Below are 6,264 nucleotides of genomic sequence, written 5' to 3' on the forward strand. Positions count from 1 at the left end.
TATATTTGTTGTTTTTCTTTTACAAAGCCGTTAGTTCATTTTCATTTTCAGTCACATGCTAATCGTATGCCTTTCCAATTTTCTTCGGAAGCTCAATCGATAATATACTACTCAAAAGAAGTTAAGGATCACCCGATTCTTTCATAATGGTAAAGTAAATCTGTCATGACATGAGAGATTAACTATAGTAATATGAAAGAATCAGGTGATCCTTAACTTCTTTTGAGTAGTATATATTTTGCAATTTTTTGTGTGATGATTTTATAATCTTCCCAAGGCAAGGGTGTTAAATGACTTCAAAAGTCCAGTTTCCACCCTTGCCGAACTAGGCTGGAATTTCTTGGCTCGATCGTAGTGACACCAGGGGCTGGTGTGAAGCAAATCCCTCTTTCTTCTTCCTATTCACCAATCCACTTCTCATATCACTTGCATTTGCTTCAAACAAAATGGTGGCACACAGTCCAGAAAGTCTGATCGATAATCAAAATCTATATTGTAATAAGTGGTTCTTACTTTGTGAAGTGCATCAAATCCAGTAAGAACAAGAAAAGATTTAGAAAATATCTCTTGACGGCATTAGTGCTTTGCAAATGCTGCAATCAACCGAAATCTGCACAACATTGATAACGGTCTCAGATATTGTCTCTGCCCATTTGGAAGAATCTATAATGTACGCAGATATCCTCCAAACAATTAGACAGGAAGAAAACTAATACAGTTAAAATTGTAATTTCAGAAAAGCCAAATTCCAAACACATGTATTCTATTTAATATTTATTTTCATTCTGTACTTTGTCTGAAAACCATTAGTACAAACGAGACCGACTGAAAGACGTTCCATCATAGGGCGTTATTCCTCATAAGTGAAATAAATGACGTCAACGATAATACATATAACTGTGGCTCCTTGTTAACTTGTTTACTTGAACCATATTGATAATAAAACTTTATTTAGGCTCATGCTAGCACTAATGATTGTCATGATTATGTTAATGAAACAAAACAAAAAATTATTTAGGCTCATACTAGCGCTAATGATTGTCATGAAGATGTTAATGAAATAAAAACAAATTATTTAGACTCATGCTAGCACTAATGATTGTCATGATGATGTTAATGAAATTATTTTAAAAAATTCTGTCTTTCAGAAATTACTGGAGTAGAGAGTTTTACAAACACTTCTGAATGCAAAGTATAAGTCCAGAGTGCATTACTAATAATTTCACTGATCAGAGTGCATTTCACTTACAAAACATTTGCCCATGCATATGACATATCTTTATGTGATCAGTCACAGCAAGTATATGCATTCATGTATCAACACATGAAACTATTGTATTTCTTGCTTTATTCAAGTGAAACGTATATACAGAAGCATTCTTATCAATACAAGCACACTGAGTCAGGAACTTACTCACACCATTGTTCAGGCTATATACATATATATATATATATGTTAGTCATTGTCCAATTTCAGTCAACAAATCAACAACAAAAAACTGTCACATTTTAAAGATTAACTGAATTTAAGACTTGGTGGAACACACATCAAAGAAAAGTATTATTCAAACAAAATTAACTAAACAACTTTCCTATACCGGTACATACCAATGTCTTGACGGAAGTTTTGAAAATAATTATGCCAATTTGATCCTATTACCGAAATGTGCACTACCATGATCACCAAGTGATTGGTCTTGTCTGGTACCACTGTTAGGCTTACTGCTGCTTCAAGTGCTTCCATAGTAATGTTGAGTAGGACTATAATAAACTGAACTGAATATTCCCTTTGGTTGTTAATTAACACATAACTTTTCATGCCAGGATATTTATTATTATATTTACAGATTTCTGTATACAAATATTGTCAGATAGACAAAGTTCTGGATATCTGGGGTCCGGATAAGCGAGGTTCCACTGTCTATAAACAAAGCTAACATGAACATGATGAAGAAAAGATTTTCAAAAAAAGACGTCTTCTATATTGAATACTGATACTAGATCAGATAATTTAGTCCGAATCAAGAAGACTGTGTCCAATTTAACTAATATAATAATACATGCAGAAATAACCTTCACCAACCCATCATGAAGACGACAATACAGGTCACCAGATTGCCAGGTAAATTATCTCTGAAAACTAAGGACCTCCATATCTTGACAATATGGTTTGACAACCCTAGATTACTTTATCCACGTAAATAGTAATTACAGGTAATTAGTCACCTGACTGACCTTCATATCAATCTGAACCTGTAACTGATATTTATAGTACATGTGGACAATATATGGGTAAGCATAGGTCACCTAGTGCAGACTGAGTAAAAGATTCAGAACTGAATTCGCATCAAGACTAAGTGAAACAGCATTAAGAGGATTCTGGTGAAAAGTAAACAGATGCATGCATGATGTGATGTGATGTTCATGCATATTTAGTGTTGGGTTTGTTCATGTAGAAACACTGATGGGAAGATTCCAGCACATTCAACTCTCTTCTTCTGTCCTTCATATATCAACAATTATTACTTTCAGAACTTATCAGACCAATCTAGTTTCTTGTTTTGTGTATTTTCTTGGTCTAAGAAGCTGAAGCCAAAATAAAACTGAAAAATGTTAATTTGAGCTAAATTTCCAAAATTCAATTATCATGATCATGATAATTTTGATATAACTTTCACAAAAAATGTCATGTTTTATATATGCTATCAAACAACATTTCTTTCTGTTTGTTTACATTTGCAACATTAAATTAGGCTCAATCATAAAACAAGAAACTATAACTAGGTCTGGTCGAATAATGAGATGATATATATCGAAAACATCTTCCTTCTGTTCCATCTTGCACCTATCAAATGCAATAAGCGGCCATGAACAACATGACATCTATCTGTCTCTGACATCATATTCTTGAATCGTTCATGGCTGCTTACAGAAGGAAGATTTTGGACATGGCTGTTGAATTTATCTGGATACCGAACACCTAGAAACAACATGTTCATGCTACACTGTCAGGACAACACCGCTGCCAGAGCATAGTCCAGGAGGCCCTGATTGTGTTAATGGCACCGCTGCCAGAGCATAGTCCAGGAGGCCCTGATTGTGTCAATGGCACCGCTGCCAGTACATTGTCCAGGAGGCCCTGATTGTGTCAATGGCACCGCTGCCAGAACATTGTCCAGGAGGCCCTGATTGTGTCAGGACAACACCGCTGCCAGAGCATAGTCCAGGAGGCCCTGATTGTGTCAATGGCACCGCTGCCAGATCATCGTCCAGGAGGCCCTGATTGTGTCAATGGCACCGCTGCCAGAACATCGTCCAGGAGGCCCTGATTGTGTCAATGGCACCGCTGCCAGAACATCGTCCAGGAGGCCCTGATTGTGTCAATGGCACCGCTGCCAAAATATCGTCCAGGAGGCCCTGATTGTGTCAATGGCACCGCTGCCAGAACATCGTCCAGGAGGCCCTGATTGTGTCAATGGCACCGCTGCCAGAACATCGTCCAGGAGGCCCTGATTGTGTCAATGGCACCGCTGCCAGAACATCGTCCAGTAGGCCCTGATTGTGTCGGGACAACACTGCTGCCAGAACATCGTCCAGGAGGCCCTGATTGTGTCAGGACAACACTGCTGCCAGTACATCATCCAGGAGGCCCTGATTGTGTCGGGACAACACCACGTCGAGAACATCACCCAGGTGGCCCTGATTGTGTCAATGGCACCACTGCAAGAACATCGTCCAGGAGGCCCTGATTGTGTCAATGGCACTGCTGCCAGAACACCGTCCAGGAGGCCCTGATTGTGTCAATAGCACCGCTGCCAGAACATTGTCCAGGAGGCCCTGATTGTGTCAGGACAACACCGCTGCCAGAGCATAGTCCAGGAGGCCCTGATTGTGTCAATGGCACCTCTGCCAGAACATCGTCCAGGAGGCCCTGATTGTGTCAATGGCACCGCTGCCAGAACATCGTCCAGGAGGCCCTGATTGTGTCAATGGCACCGCTTCCAGAACACCGTCCAGGAGGCCCTGATTGTGTCAATGGCAGCGCTGCCAGAACATCGTCCAGGAGGCCCTGATTGTGTCAATGGCACCGCTGCCAGTACATTGTCCAGGAGGCCCTGATTGTGTCAATGGCACCGCTGCCAGAACATCGTCAGGAGGCCCTGATTGTATCAATGGCACCGCTGCCAGTACATCATCCAGGAGGCCCTGATTGTGTCAATGGCACCGCTGCCAGTACATTGTCAAGGAGGCCCTGATTGTGTCAGGACAACACCGCTGCCAGAGCATAGTCCAGGAGGCCCTGATTGTGTCAATGGCACCGCTGCCAGAACATCGTCCAGGAGGCCCTGATTGTGTCAATGGCACTGCTGCCAGAACATCGTCCAGGAGGCCCTGATTGTGTCAATGGCACCGCTGCCAGTACATTGTCCAGGAGGCCCTGATTGTGTCAATGGCGTCGCTGCCAGTACATTGTCCAGGAGGCCCTGATTGTGTCAATGGCACCACTGCCAGAACATCGTCCAGGAGGCCCTGATTGTGTCAATGGCACCGCTGCCAGAACATCGTCCAGGAGGCCCTGATTGTGTCAATGGCACCGCTTCCAGAACACCGTCCAGGAGGCCCTGATTGTGTCAATGGCAGCGCTGCCAGAACATCGTCCAGGAGGCCCTGATTGTGTCAATGGCACCGCTGCCAGTACATTGTCCAGGAGGCCCTGATTGTGTCAATGGCACCGCTGCCAGAACATCGTCAGGAGGCCCTGATTGTATCAATGGCACCGCTGCCAGTACATCGTCCAGGAGGCCCTGATTGTGTCAATGGCACCGCTGCCAGTACATTGTCAAGGAGGCCCTGATTGTGTCAGGACAACACCGCTGCCAGAGCATAGTCCAGGAGGCCCTGATTGTGTCAATGGCACCTCTGCCAGAACATCGTCCAGGAGGCCCTGATTGTGTCAATGGCACCGCTGCCAGAACATCGTCCAGGAGGCCCTGATTGTGTCAATGGCACCGCTGCCAGAACATCGTCCAGGAGGCCCTGATTGTGTTGGGAAAAACTCCACTGCCAAAACATCCTCCAGGAGGCCCTGATTGTGTTTTGACAACAAAGCTGCCAGTGCATACATCCTCCACCCATGAATGCAGAAGACAGGACAGATGTGATACAATGGAACTTATGTGTTAAAACTTGTAATAGGAGCGAAGCAAATGTATTCTAGTAAACACATGTTCTGTCCATCTTCAGATCATCCCTGACATTAACACACACCCTGTTACCATGGAAACATGGGGAGGCTGTTATTCTATGAAAAAGCACAAATACCACTTTGTGCTAAGAAATGTAAACATAAATACATTTATAACTATTATCAAATGCTTTCAGAAAAGAAGTACCATTACAATAAAATTTGGATAACAGACATGCATGTCTTATCAGTATACTTACTGTGGTTTCAAGAAATTGAACTAAACTGACTGTCGTGATGTGAACATCAACACCATGGGAACTCAATGAGGTAGGAAGGAGGATGTCAGACATAGATCGAGTACCATCTTCCCGAGGCAGGGGCATTAGTTTCCATCCTTGCATAGCCAGGCTGGAATTCCCAGGCTCAATCATAGCACCACCAGTGGCTATTATGAGTTATGTCCTTCCTATTGACCAATCAGATTCAAAAAGGATCTTCCTCACGAAGTGCATCAAATCACTTGAGCACCTTGATTAAAAACATGAAAAGATTTGCAAAATATCTGTCAATGTCCAGTTGGCGGTACACATTACTTTGCAAATCCTTCAGTTGACCGAAATCTGCACGTTGAAATCCATGTTGTTTACAAACTGGGTGTCTGGTTCGTTATACCATGTATACTGGCTTGTTAGTCCAGCCAAAATGTAACTCTGCAATTCCAGCCTAGTTGGCAAGGATGAAAAATGGACTTTTATAATCCGTTAACTCCCTTGCCTGGGGGAGATGATCCAGTACAAGTCCAGTACAAGTCTAAGTTGTCATTAGAGCTAGTGTCTTCTGGGTGATGATCCCAAGCTAGTCTTGGTACTGAGTTGTACAGCTCTGTTCCCACCCAGCCAGCCATGGTCAACCAGCTCCAAACTAGCTGGACTGGCAGGGTAGGTCACGATATCGTGTACAAGTCAGGTAATTGTCAGTTTTACTCCGCCAGCCATGGTCATTCAGTTCCCAACCAGCTGGACCGACAGGGTAGGTCACAATATTGTGTACAAGTCAGGTAATTGTCAGTTTTACTC

The sequence above is a fragment of the Haliotis rufescens genome, unplaced genomic scaffold (assembly GCF_023055435.1).
Source record: "Haliotis rufescens isolate VD_foot unplaced genomic scaffold, xgHalRufe1.0.p SCAF_1, whole genome shotgun sequence".
In the NCBI taxonomy this organism is placed as follows: Eukaryota; Metazoa; Mollusca; class Gastropoda; order Lepetellida; family Haliotidae; genus Haliotis; species Haliotis rufescens.